Below are 14731 nucleotides of genomic sequence, written 5' to 3' on the forward strand. Positions count from 1 at the left end.
TTCCATGGTCTAGAAACTCTCCTCTTCCACTTGAGCATACCCAGCAGTTCCCTGTTTAACCACGCAGGTCTCCTGGCTCCCTTCGTTGCCTTCCTATGTGTTGGGATGCTCTGATCTTGTGCCTGGTAGAAACAGTCCCTGAACACTGACCAGCTATCTTGGGCCCCTTTACCTTCAAGCAGCCTTGCCCATGGCATTTCCCCCAGCAATTGCCTGGAAAGGCCAAAGTTTGCCTTGCTGAAATCCAGGGTTGCAATTCTGCTTGCTCTGCTCCTGCCACATGAGATCCTGAACTCCACCATCTCATGGTCGCTGCAACCAAGGCAGCCCTCAACCTCTACCGCTTCAACCAGCCCCTCCTTGTTAGTGAGGATGAGGTCCAGCAGTGCACCTCTCCTAGTCGGCTCCTCCACTGAGTTCCACCAAAAGTACATGTAATGACCCTTCAGAAAAGTATCTCAATTAGGGATGAATTGATCCTCTTCTTATTTTACCATTGTGAGTATCCAAGAAACCCTTTTTAGACTGTTTGACAAAAAATGATTGTATAACTTGATTCAGGAACAGCATCAGATGATACACAGCCTGTCATATGTTAGTTTAAAAAAAATTAGTTACCATAACAACTGACTCACCATTTGTATTTCCAAGAGAGAATATCTGAAAAGCAAATGCCACGGGTCAGTCCTTTGCATGTTAGTGGTGGTTTTGGTGAAAAAGCAGGAAATGTTTTTCACAGGTGGTGAGAATGATTTTTCTTAAGTAAGGTTTTGTTATAAAAAATCCCATTATGCTGCTTAGATGATCATGTCCATTACTGCAAGGAGCAGCAAGTAACAAAACTAAACCGCCAGCCCCAAATACTTGATTTCGAACTATATTGGGGAATACTCTGGACAGCTGACCAGCCAGAACCTGTGTTAAACAACGGGATAACAGCACTGTGGGGTGCTGGCGTTTTTTTAACTTGATTTTTTTTTTGTAATCTTGAAGACTCTGAACAATCTATTTGTATTTTTGATTCATTGTTGAGGGCCTGATTCTGCTCATGTCTGAAGTCAATAGGAGTTTTACCTTTGACATTTGTGTTTGCGTGATCAAGTCTTAAAATGATTTGGTTTATATTTTGTCAGCTTTGTGAGCTGACTTCACAGCCCACTTCCCCAGCCGTGTTTCCTCCTCCTCCGCTGAAGCCGCTAGTGCTAAACCTCTTGACATCATCAACAGAGGTAGCCTGAGGAGCTATCAACTATCTTGGGCCCCTTTACCTTCAAGCAGCCTTGCCCATGGCATTTCCCCCAGCAATTGCCTGGAAAGGCCAAAGTTTGCCTTGCTGAAATCCAGGGTTGCAATTCTGCTTGTCTCCTGCTCCTGCCACAGGAGATCCTGAACTCCAGCGGAGTCCAGAAACTGCTACATTACTTTATTTTGACCACTGAAATAGTTCCCTTTAAATAATGCAATAAAGTAATTTGGGATTTTGATTCTGACCATATGAAAGGACCATTCTGAGCCCTGATAAGAGTGGTGTTCACTTTTGTGCTAAGCTTGAGACAATTTAAAAAATATGTATAAAATACTTTCCCTTTTTGGGGTCTTTGATTTGTTTTGTTTTAAACTTTCAGATCGGCTGCTTGGCATTTTTCTTAAAAGCCAAGCTCACACATATGGAAGATTGCCAGATACTCCAGACCCTATTTTGGTTAAATTACAGTACCCAGATTTTGATAACAAAGCGCATTGATTTTATATTCAAAAAGATTTTTATATTTAGTCTGTTAACCTTTTGTAATTCCCACCCACAGCTTTAAACCGTCGAACATTTTCATGCTAATTGTTGTCAGTAGGGTATCTGCCACGGCCCCTTGGTAATTTAAATCCAGTGAATTGTAATGCAGGTGCCGATAATTGCGGAACTGTGATTGTCTGACTGGCTGCAGCATATACGTCTCAAACAATTCTTTTCAAATTGGATTTGAGAGCATTAAAAAGAATCCCATATTAGAAGCTAACCTTACATCATATTTACAATAAAGAAAAGAGGAAGAATTTTTCCTCTAATTTCTAAGACTGTTTTACGTACTCGGTTTTACAATAGTCTTCACAGTGGCAGATTATAAGGTTCAGCAGCTATTGTGTATTTTCTCAAATGTCTGTTAGTCCCTTTGGTTTTGCGTGTTTATAGGAATTTCTGTCTAGTAGTTTCTGAAAAGGCAGTTGTTTGGTGTGTGGTAATCCAAGGAACATGACGTGGGATTGGGAGGAAGAAGGTTTTGTGTTGAGCCCAGATCATCCGCGTGATACTGGACAGATGATACTTCTGCTGGTCTTTTCTCACTATAAAATAATGGCATTTTCCTTTGCACACCTCAAAGCGTTGCATCTCATCTGAACTACGTTATAACCAACTTAAACCTGGCCTGTAATCTTAATGTGCATGTGTGTATATGTTTTCTATGCATCAGAAAACTTAGTATTCTTTATTTTACTAGGATCTTCATTATATTCCTCTTAGGATCTCCACAGTGCAGAGTTAATGATTATGCAATAGCACTTTGTTTGGAATACACAATATGCTAAAGTGCTGCCTGGGAAAATATTTTAAATTCAGGGTAGTCATTACGTTTATTAAATGATTATCATTTTAGTGGGTTTGGTGAACCCTCCCTCCAAGGGAAGTCTTTGTTTCCACAGAATGCTCTGATATTGATGAGAGTCATTCTCACAAGAAAAATCTTTGGTTAACTGAAGTTACTGTACAGAGGAAGAAGGGAAATTTTCCATCAGAAAGAGCAGCTTTTTGTAGTCTTCGCTGTACGATTTTGTGGTGGGTTGTTTTTTAATTAAAAATGAAATAGGTTCAAATTTATGTTTTGCATGATATTCTGTTTAGTGTGTTATTGTAGATATATTGCAGTTGATAATTTTCTTTGGAATCAGTATGGTAGTGAAATAGTCCTCAGTAACTTGAGTTTATATTAATTTATTTAACAGACGTTAAATATATTTTGCTTTCTGCTGAATAGATCACCTTTCCTGTTTTATTTTCCTTAATGAACAAAGCTCTTTGGTGAATTGACTCTAACATTAAAGACTAATGCAGTGTGTCTGGTCACCTTTACATGAAATGTCTCTTACCCTTAGGACCAATAACTCTATTTTTAAAGAAGTTCCTTTAAATGAAGATGATATTCCAGCATTTAGCCTGCTATAAACAGCTAATAAGTGTTTGCAGGATGTTAATAAACATTCCATCTGCAACCGTAGGATTGTCATCTTTACTGAGGGTTGTTCACTGACAGTATATTTTCCTTCTTTTCCCCAACCGCCCCCTTGTCCCCAGCTTCTGGCTCCATCTCCTACGCAAGTGATTAGTGTGCTGTATTTGAGTTGGCTGTAAAAAGAGAATTAATTGATACTTCACTCCCAGAGAGGTCAAGCTGCCCTATCTCAAATGGTTCTGTAGTCATCCTGCTGGCACTTAGCCCTGAAGGTGCCACATGATCTTTGTCTTGCTGAAAGTAATAATTGTTGTAATTAAAATTAACATGAAGGGAGTATTGAAGGAGTGATTCTCTGATTCAGGTGCTTCAGCTTCACTTGGAAAGCATGTGAAACTGGAATTTACAAAGGTCCTCAGGTAGGGTCTGGGTAGGGAGTTTTTAATGTCTGTCTCCTTTGCTGTTTAATGCGTCGTTGTGCCACATTCCCAATGAGATGTGGCAGTAGATGTTTAAGATTAGAGGTGACTAATGTGAAATCCTCTCAGGTGCCTTGAAACCATTGATCTTAAACACCTGTCTCTGAACAGCTGCTTATTCGGAGATCATTTCAGCTAAAGATGGGCATGAAGATTTTGTTAATAAATGGCTTATCTAAATGTGGGACTTCAACTGGTGTTCAAGAGGCCCTTAAATAAACAAGGGAGCAAAATTCTCCAAGTGACTCTCTTGGAAAAGGTGGGAGGACTTTATAGATGAAGATGAGTTCGATTTCCCATCCCTGAGACAGTTACGCTGGCCTTGTGACTACAGTGCCCTGTGCTCAGTGTTGAACGTTTCCTTTGAAACTGGGTGGCACAAGAGCTATCAATTAATAAAAAAAAGGTTAAATTTAGTGACACAGGAACCTCTCTGAAAGTGTTAGTGCATTAAGAACCTGGAGTTATTCTGTGAGCAGTGTGCTACTCATTCATTGCCCAGAGAATAAATACTGCTGCTACAGCAAGAGCTAATGGAGAGAAAGATGTTATTTAATGTCCTTGAGGAGGTAAAGGCTTAACTTTTATCTTGCCGTATAATGATAAAGTTATGGCACTGTGGAGATAACTGCAGCATTCGCAACTAGAGATTTCTTACTACAAGGTATTCTAGTTAGAATAAAGTATTACACTTAGGATATTATTATAAGAGTTTCAGATCAGACAATTTGATACAACTTCTGATTATCAATTCTTTTGACCATTGAGTTGTACATTCTGGCTTTTATCTTTTTCATGATTTAGCTTGAGTTACCGTGGAGGACGCTGTTAAATAGCTTAGTGACTGTTTACAGAAATAAGTAAATAGGAAGTCATGAGAGAATATTAATATATGTAAAACAAAATCCACCCTGTTCAAGTACTGATGATTTTGCATTTGTTCTTAACTTACAGATGCAAGGGAAAATACTGGCACACCACCTTTGGCACTTTCCTTAAGCACTACAGAAATACTTCTTTTTGTCTTTTCCCTCCTCCTGTAGAAATGAAGCAGAAAGCTGAGCGGTGGGATTTCCGCTGGGAAAGCTGAGCAGCTGAGTCTTGCAGGAGCCAGTGGCAGCGGCAGGTACGTGGAGTCAGCGTCCTGCGCTGGGCTTGGGGGCTGCCGGCCCGGAGCGGGGGTCTCCAACACCCCACGCCTCGCCCACCTCATCCCTTGGCCCTGCCTGTTTCTGCCTGCCCCCTGTCCATAATAACTGCCTTTCACGTTGTATGCCAATACAGCTTTGACTTCCTTATCACATGGGCTTGTGTTTGCAAGAGCAGCATTTCTCAGTCCTTCAATTTGGAGAGCTTTCGAGGTCCCTTCCGATCCCTGACATTCTGGGATTCTGTGAATAAACCTTTTTGTAAGTACCATGTGAGAACATAGTAAATAAATGATCAGGTTTAATCGATATGCAACTCTGAAAGAAATACTGCGTCTTTTCACAGATGTGCTTGCATCAAGGCTGTGGTATGAGATGACAGTCAATGAAACTGCAGCTACAGCAGCAAGTATTAGGGGGAAATGAAAACTCCTGACTCAGAGGAGCAGGGCAGTGACAGAGACTCCTCATTATAGATCTTTTCATATGGAAAAGAATGACTGGTAAATGAGGTTGCTGTGATACAAAGAGGATGAAAATACAGTTGGACGTTCGTGCAGAAATTGTGCTCACTGTACAAAACAAATAGAAGAATAGGGGAGATCTAATTTGCATTTCTTAACTGCCAAAATGAATATGGAGATATCCTCTGAGACAAATGACAGTTGCAGCAGTAACAGAAAGGTATTTTTTACCTTTCCTATTATTTGTGTTGTGACAAAAGTGACTTTTATTGTAGCCTGCTTATGGATAGCTTTTCCAGTGTTTGCTTTAATTTATTTACCGTACAATAGGTTACAGGCTTTTTAAAATTCTGACTTGAGCAAATCTGCCACGATGACTAATTCTCCATTTTCACTAGTTTAGCTAATAGCATAAAATAACGATAATGGGACTTGCTGACATGAACAGGCCCAGCGATGCCAGGGTCTGATCACAGAATCCCAGAATATCAGGGGTTGGAAGGGACCTCATCCAGTGCAACCCCCCCATGGAGCAGGAACACCCAGATGAGGTGACACAGGAAGGTGTCCAGGCGGGTTGGAATGTCTGCACAGAAGGAGACTCCACAACCCCCCTGGGCAGCCTGGGCCAGGCTCTGCCACCCTCACTGGGAAGAAGTTTCTTCTCAAGTTTAAGTGGAACCTCTTGTGTTCCAGTTTGAACCCATTACCCCTTGTCCTATCACTGGTTGTCACTGAGAAAAGCCTGGCTCCATCCTCCTGACACTCCCCCTTTCCATATTGATCCCCATGAATGAGGTCACCCCTCAGTGTCCTCTTGTCCAGCTCCAGAGCCCCAGCTCCCTCAGCCTTTCCTCACACGGGAGATGCTCCACTCCCTCCAGCATCTTGGTGGCTGCGCTGGACTCTCTCCAGCAGTTCCCTGTCCTGCTGGAACTGAGGGGCCACAACTGGACACAAGATTCCAGGTGTGGTCTCCCCAGGGCAGAGCAGAGGGGCAGGAGAACCTCTCTGACCTACTGACCACCCCCTTCTAACCCACCCCAGGTACCATTGGCTTCCTGGCCACAAGGGCCCAGTGCTGGCTCACGGTCATGGTCAGAGCTGGTCCTATTGATCTGCAGTGGCTTCTCTGTAGCAGACAAAGCATTTAGTCACGTTTAACCAATATGAGAAGACACGTTTATGTCTGAAGAGGCAGGACAATGTGCAGTGGCTTATGAAGTCAGATATGCCCAGCTATTTAAAGCACTTTCAAAAATGCTCATTTACCACATGCAGCAACTGTCTCCCCCATTTTTGCAGCATAACCAGGGAATTTACTGTAGGCTGTTATGGGTTTTGTTTTGTCGTGGTTTTCTTTAAATGGCCTTGCTTGGGTGCATTCCAACCCCTTAGTGTGGAGCTATTTTGCATTATCCCATTAAGTGTTCTAGTGTCACAAATTCCCAGACTTCTGGATCTAGAATAGCAGCTGGGGTGTAAAATACTTGAAGTAAAAAAGAGAGAGAAGGCTGCCTTTCAGTGAAGCTTAGTTGGACTTTTATGCTCTGATGTGATGGGTTTGTGTGCTGAGAAGGGGATGTACCTTTTCAGGTCATTGAGAGGTACTTGAAATGCTTGACTTTGTTTTAAATATTTTACACAATCAAGGATCAGGAATAGCCTGTATAATGACACAGAAAAAAGATGGTGCTGGAGTTTCAGACAGGTCACTTAATGTGCTTGAACTGTCTGGTACATTGACCTCCCACTGTCTAGTAACTCCTTCAACCCTACAGTAAGTTGTATGTGGAGTCATTTGTCACCTTTGCCTGGAAGTGACAGCCACTCCATTGTCATCTGGTGCATTTCAAACAATACAAGTGATTGAAACAGGAACTCCTACATTTCTGGGAAGATTAAAGAGCGGCTCACCACCCTGTAATTTAGGTAGCTGTGCAAGTTTGCATTTGCATTAGCAGAACAGTGCAGATATTATTGAACTGTTCTGTAAAAATATCTTCAGGTTTTGCAAGGTTTACTGTGCCATAGGTATGTTGTTTACTCTGGAGTGTTCTGGTTTGGTGGTGATGGGTCTTGTGGTTGTTTAAACGTATGTGTCTTCAAAGAAGAGAAAACTAAGATTCATTAATTCTCCAGAAGCTCAGAGTGGCACATTTGAGTCTCAGCGCTGGTTTTAAGCTTTGAGAGCTGCCTTAAAACTTTGAATTACATCTATACAATAGCTGAATTTAGTTTTAAATCTATCAGTCAATTCCATTTCCTTTATTACTAAAATGAACTTCTTTCCAATGGAACACTGATAGTTATTGCAGAGATTAGTTGTCATTTTTTCTTCAGGTATGTGGTAAGCTGTGTCAAGTTTGGCTACATTTTTTGTTATAATTAATTCAGACTAATTGTATTATTGACCTGAAATCTGGATGAAGCTGGCTGTTGTAGCTTTACATGTTTGGGGTGTGTTTTGTGAATTGATTGACTTAGAATAGTTTCCTCACAAAGTGTAGGTCCTGTGTATGAGTTACACGCAAGTGGAAAGTTTTGTCTAATATTAAGATGCGTGTTTTTATTCCAGTACTTTTTAATACTTTGGTTTAAGTAGATTGGTTTCAGCTGCTGAGGAAGAAGCAGCTTCTTGTTTTTCCGTAGCAAAGGTCACTATGCATCAGAGTAGTCAGATGGCTGACAAATAAAACTTAAAATAATATTTTAATTTTCTACTGGCGTCTTGCTTTACTTGGAATGAATTATTTTAATTGCCTGGTCACTTTATCCATGCTGGAAAAGTTCCTGGCATGTTGCAGAATCTCACTGTGTGACAGAGACCCCGTCAGTTCATGGAGAACGTTGAGTAGCTGAGGATGGGCTTGATTTCATGGATGAGGTTCAGGACTCACCCACCCATGGATGGAAGTTGTTCGTCGGTCATGGACGGGGTTGGCTGCTGTGGGGATGGAACAGGAGATGTCAACTTCCTTTGTTATTTATTCTGAGCAATATTAATTATCTGTCTTGTGCCACAGGCAGAGCCCAGCCGAGCACCAAGCCCTAATCCAATCAGTCTGATGTACGCAGAAAGTTTACAGAATGACCTTGTGCATAATTACTCACTTGATAGCTGTTAGTAAATGGCACAAATGGAATCCGACATACATTAGAACACATTAATGATTGCCTTCCTCCCTCCATCCTCTTCTCTACAGAAAAATGATTTTAATTAAGACTTCCGTGATTAGTCATTTAATCAGTCATTAGGCCGATACAGATGGAGTCAATTAATTTTTTACACTTGAATAGAGACTTGATGCTACTGCAAACCACACAATCTTTTTTTCTACGTTGTATCATGGGCAATTGCCTTGATGTCTATCTAGGAAGTGTACATTATTCTTCCAAAAACTGTCACGGCAACTCTAGGTGTGTTTTATTACATGCTACCCAAATTGTAATGAGTCAGTTTGGTTTTGAATTCAAACTGATGCTCATTCTTGTTATGGAACATCCTGTATTTTTTAGAGGATAGTAGGGCAGAGTTGCGTTTTAAAGCAAATGTATTCAGCGTCTCCTGATGTATTTGCTGGTACAAATGGTAACACTTGGTCTTTCGGTGCTAAATTTTGTGCAAGAATTTCAGATGTTTTATGAACTTAAGGAACTGTTCCATTTGACATGGGAAGACTTTGCATCTACTTGGCAGATTCAAAAAATGAGGTGGATATAGCTATGAAATGACTTGCTCAAAATCATAGGAGTTGAGGGATCCCCATCCATGTTAGATCAACACGTGCTTTGTGTCGAACACGTTTGCAGGTCCGGGATTACTTGGAAGAGAAAGATACGAGGCAACGTCTGCAGTACGTATTTCATAGATCTGCTCTTGTGCCCAACAAGGAATTGCCTTGTTCTTCCTTTCGGTTGGCTCTCTGCAGTCTTCATTTGCAGGATGTAATGGGGAGTGAAATTTTCAAAAGCAACCAGCTGTTTTCCCGTTGGCTTCCACTGCCACCTGTATGCCTTGGTTTTCTGTTGTGTTTTCTGGAGTTCAGGCTCACTTAAAGCGTAGTCCTCGGTGAGGCAGTCTGGCTGCTCCGGATATCCCCACTGTCAGGTTGTTTCTGTCCCACTTGGCTGTTGTCACCATGCTGGGAGATGAGACGTTGCTGCGCAGCCTCCGTCTTTGGCTTCACGTTAGGTGAGATCCTCAGCATGTTAGTGGTTTGTGTTAACGTTGTCTTGGTGGGCTATTGCAGAGGTGAAATGGAAAGGAATAGACTGATTTGTGTCTGTCTTTTAAAAATTAAAAAATGAGCCCTGTCTTGTCTAGCCCAGGAATAATAAATAAAAGCGGGTGTGAGGTGTTGGAATTGAAAACAGCTGGATATGACGGATGTGATCAGACTTCTCTAGAGCTTCAGGCTTTAATCCCTTTGACTCCGTTTGAATGTTTCCCTCCTGATGCAACGCAGAAATAATAAATAGAACGCAGCACGAGGAAGAGTTCCTAGGCTGAGAAAGGAGGAGGGAACAAACCACAGTGAACTCTGCTCGTTTCTCCCTCACTCGTACGTGTACGTCAGGAGCCTTGGTGATGCACTCTGCTAACCCTCACTGGCAGTTCCTTGGTGCTGGCAGCAAGGCATGTCATGCTAGGATGAGAAAATGAGAAGCGTCTCAAAAATTTGTGTTGCAGCTGGAATCTACCTTAATTTGGAGCTATTTTTGGAGGTGTATGATGATCCCCTCTGCATTTTTGATGTGGATTTTGTACATAAATGCTTCTTCCCAATTAAACACTGAATCATCGCTATAAATGGCAATGAAATACCTCTCTGTACCATTAAAATGACCCAATATTCAATTGAAATGGAGAGTCATCTTTGTTCTGTAGCTTGAATCTTGTTGAATCCTGACCTGTGGAGTCTGCCGGAGCGTGGCTTTGTCCACTGGAAAACCTGCCATTGAAACTGGGAGCTCCATACAAGGAATGGATGGGAAGAGCAATCTAGTGGATTAAAGCTAACGCGGTAGTTGAGATGACACCAGATGATTCCCGACACTTGTCCGAGACAGCAGGGTTCAAAAATAGGCATAGTGCCATTCTACCCCACCCAATAATGGTTTTTTAGTTTAAGCTGGGTTTAAAATGCTTTGCATATTGGAATGAATACTTTGGTGTGGATGTGAAGTAGTATGTAAAAGAAACGCCTGCTTAAGTAAAGTTGTGGGCTCTTTATTTCATGTTTATTCTATTCCAAGAGTAACGCTAAGATTCATCAGGGTCACACTTGGAAGCTGTCTTGCAAAGTAGATAATTTAGAAAAACGTTCTGGCACCCTGCTGCTTTGTCATACATTCCAAGCAGGTTGTGCCAAAAGAAAATTGTAGAAACTGCTGTCATAGAGTACAAAATCATTGGATTTTTAATAGCGAGCCAGTGGTGAGAATTCATTATACATTCACACCTGCAGATAAAGAGCATCTAAAATTGGAAGTTTTATTCCACTCATCTTTGATCCTGATATTATTAGATTACATTAGCATCATCCTACACTAGGTTCTGGAACTGGAGCGGATAGGAGTTCCATCCATTAATGTTTTCACATCAGTCATCCTCTCTGTACAGCAGCTGTGTCCTGTATGGAGAGCCATGCTTCTGGATGCCGAGACTTCATTTCTGTTCTTATGTCGTATGGTCCTATTTCAAACAGCGCGACAAGATTTGGGCTGAATTTCTGTCTTGTGTAAAATAGCCACAGTCAGATTGAAATGCTTTTACTGATTGGTAACAGCTGAGTCGTTCACCAGGTAAGTCTTAAGATAAAAATTATTTGCCAGTCCTGCATTTCTACATATTTGGGAGGTAAATATTTAGAGCTTGTACAGGGAATTTTTGCACCGCTCCTGTTCCCTGCACCGTGGCTGGAAATACGCACTCAGGTGCTTCAACAGCCATCATCTGTGACAATTTGTATTGCCATAAAGAGGGTATATAGCAAAATAAAGATCTGCAACCTGAAAGTTTAAATTTGTACCTTGGGGAAAGTTAAAACAGGAATGCAGATTTTTGTCAAGTGTTCTAAGGGAATGGATATTTACTCAGATGAATTTGGGCAATATTATTTACAGTTTTATAAACAAATGCCGTACAAATGCTGTGAAGGCAATTAAATTTCTAGTAACAGTCCAATTAAATTATTTTTATGACTAGATGATGAGTTACTGGTAGTTTATTCGTAGGCAGCAATTCAAGTAAACCCCAAAGGTTACATACTGCACAAAGACTCTAAATTCCGGGTCTGGAAGACCTCGGGGCTCAGTCTGGTGGCAGAGTCCAGCAGGAAGCGGAGCAGCTCCTGCTCGTGGGCTGAGTGTCCGCGTACGGCTGGAAATGCCCCTTTTCCCATCTCAAGTGCTCATTTGTACCACTTTGAATGATTAACTGTGAAGACTTTTAAATCAAACTTCATGGCAGATTCTACAACCCCTCCCATGGTACATTTGATCTGTGGCTGCTGAAGTTCCAGCAAAGAAGAGAGAAAATGATACTCCATTTCTAATTAAAGAAGTAATTTTCCTTTGCAAATAGGCTTTTTATCTCTGCTTCAGTGTTAAGGATCAATGGGTTGTCACATGTATGTCTTTTTAATAAATGCCGGCTGAGATGACATTAAAGTGATAGACTGATCACTGTAATCAATGCAATTCAAAATTGCTTCATGTCTTAAATGAACTAGGTTCCTTTCTGTGATTCTCCTACAGTTAACATTGTCTGAGCATTGAAGTACAAGGTTACGTCTTAGTTTGAAGTAAAAAGTGATGATGATATGGATTTTTTTTTTACATGGGTGCAGGTTTTGCTATTTAACTACTTACATTAAGCCATGAATGTTGACACTACAAAACAGAGAAACGACTCAACTCAAAGGCAATCAGAACTGGTATTTAGGCACAAACATATGGTTCATCTTAAAAGAATAGCCGTGTGTATGTTATGCAGTGTCTGTACACGTAATGCCAAGCGCAGGCGCATCCGTGGTACTTGAAACGCCGGTGGTGCGTTTTGGTGTCCCGTGAGCCGCGGTGCAGAGGGACAGAGCTGCCCGTGGTGCCGCTGGCCAGGGCAGGGCCAGCAGCAGCACAGAACAGGCTCGTTTGGAGCTGCAGGAATCTTTCCATACCATAATTCTCACAGTCTCATCTGTGTCTTTAAAAACCTATTTATGCGGAATACTTCAGAACTCTTTCCTTGTTCTGGATTTATCTTTTCAAAACCCTAGAGGTTCTGTAAAAACTCTCAGGATCCTTGTAAACCTTTTTATTTCTCCTCAAGCTGGCAGGCTGACAGGCTTTAGTTATACTTAGTGCTAAATTATTTATCTTCCTTTTCCCTCCTAGCCCTGACTTCTGAATCTTTAACTTGACTCTTGGGATGTATCTTTTTTTTTCCCCCTTTAAAGTGATGCCATTTTTCTTTTGTCTTCACTGTTTTAACATTAAAAAATGTACATGTAAAGTTTGAATGTATAAGTATGTTTAAGATGTGGTATCTGATTTTTTTTTAAACTGTAATTCTAAGCGTAACAAGGTAAGTAGGTCATATAAACTATTTTGTTTACTTGTATATGATTCTAATGCAACACCAACATTCAGTAGTTGACCTCGAATTGATTTGTCTTTTAAAAATACCATTCCTATCCAATCTCCTCCATGGAGATGGCTTTCAGGATACTGAATACTTTTGAAAATGCAGCCTAAATGATCCAAAGCTTGTTATTATATTGTTTTGAAAGTGGCTGAATATTTGGCGTTAAAGTGAATGGTACAAAACATTTTACAGGAGGAAGAGTCTTCAACTGTCTCATCAGCCTGGAAGGAAGTGTCATTATTGGTACTAACAATATATTTATTCTAACCTTTAGATCGCACGTGACATCCAAAGAATACCAACTACAAAAGGATCAGCACTCTGTATAGAATTCTAAGACATTACAAGGTAAAAATCTTTTTGTTGTTAAATGCACATTCTTTACAATAACCTTTTTTGGAACATGTTTCCAAGGGGCATTGTAATTTCTTCATTATTTGGTGTCTGTAAGATAAACCCTGATGGTAATTTTCCCTTCTAGCTTAAAGCTACGAATCACACAGAATCCCAGAATGTTAGGGATTGGAAGGGACCCATATCATCACCCAAAACTGGAAGGAGGGAAGAGAAAATCACTTGAGCCCCAGACTCTTTTACCATCCGTCCCAAGGCCTTGAAATCTTTTTTCATTCCCGTCAGCCTGCGGGACGCAGCTTCCTCCCCAGCTGTCTGAAGATCAGCAGCAGGTAGGAGTCCGGTGGGTGCACCAGGTTGGGGAGCGTCCTGGTGATGTCCCTGATCCAGCTCCAGTAGACTGCACTCTTCCCTACCATGAGGGTCAGCTCTGCAGATTGAGCCCTCCATCCCTCTCAGAAGGGAATTGCCTACTACAATTAATGAATCCTCATACATTTGAATTTAGAATATACAGAGTTCAAAATACATCTTATTTATCTTGAAAGTTCTAGTTTTGTCTTCATTCCAGGTTGCTGACAAGGTAGATTTCCTTCTCTTGTTTTACTAGACTCTCCAAGTTGCCATGCATACTTGCCATAATACTTCTGATTCATTTTTATTCTCAGCAGTATTAAGCAGTAACTTTCTATTCTATTTTTGAAGTTGGTGACCTCTGAAGGGTTTGGAACTGTGAAAGTTTCAGTGGTGGAAAAATATCTGATACCATATTCTGGAAAGTCTATGGCTCATTAACTTATGTCTATTAATGGCTGCAAAATTCATAAACCTTTACATAATGATTTTCTTTAACTGTAGTACTATTAATTTTTATGATAATTTTACTGTTATTTATGATCGGCCAAAGAGTCTGTTGGAAAAAGAGATAATCGCACAGGGCTTCCAATTTGTAGATCCTCTGTGCTCACGGTAATTGTTGTAGGCTCTATTAAAGACTGAGAAGGTTACAAGCTTTGACTTTATAAGGTGAAAGTAATTCTTTGAAGGGAAAGTTATATTATTAACAGTGACTGTAAATTAGGGTTCTTCCCTAGTGTCAATGCAATGCATGTAGTATCGTAAAATTTTTCTTTCAGAGATGTTGTGCTGTTTCTTGCTTTTCACCATCGCTCTGTGGGGAAGGCAGAGTTCCTGTAGAATTGCTTCCGTTGGGCAATACTGCTCGGATTTTCAGACGTCCCAGCCATGGCTCTCTGCACTGCACAACCACCATGACTTTGCGTTTAGCCTTCCATCCGCTAACCCAGACCGATGGTTGTCTTCTCGTCTGTCTGTCTGTTTTCTGAAGGGTGTTGTTATTTTCTAGAAGGTTCTGAGCTCGTACGTCTGGTGTCCATGGCCATTCTAGGGCCATTTT

General features: G+C 41.0%; 1 long non-coding RNA gene across 8 annotated transcripts in view; it reads left to right on the plus strand.

The window, feature by feature from the left end:
* The window catches only part of LOC102089086 (uncharacterized), a 31768-nt gene that overhangs the window by 6275 nt on the left and 10762 nt on the right, over nt 1–14731 (plus strand). For all 8 annotated transcript variants that reach the window (XR_010467404.1, XR_010467401.1, XR_010467403.1 and 5 more), the window contains exons 4-5: nt 4744–4826; nt 13235–13308. This is a non-coding gene — a long non-coding RNA (uncharacterized LOC102089086). The remainder of the gene's footprint in view (nt 1–4743; nt 4827–13234; nt 13309–14731) is intronic.

This window comes from Columba livia, chromosome 21, assembly GCF_036013475.1.
Source record: "Columba livia isolate bColLiv1 breed racing homer chromosome 21, bColLiv1.pat.W.v2, whole genome shotgun sequence".
Taxonomy (NCBI): domain Eukaryota; kingdom Metazoa; phylum Chordata; class Aves; order Columbiformes; family Columbidae; genus Columba; species Columba livia.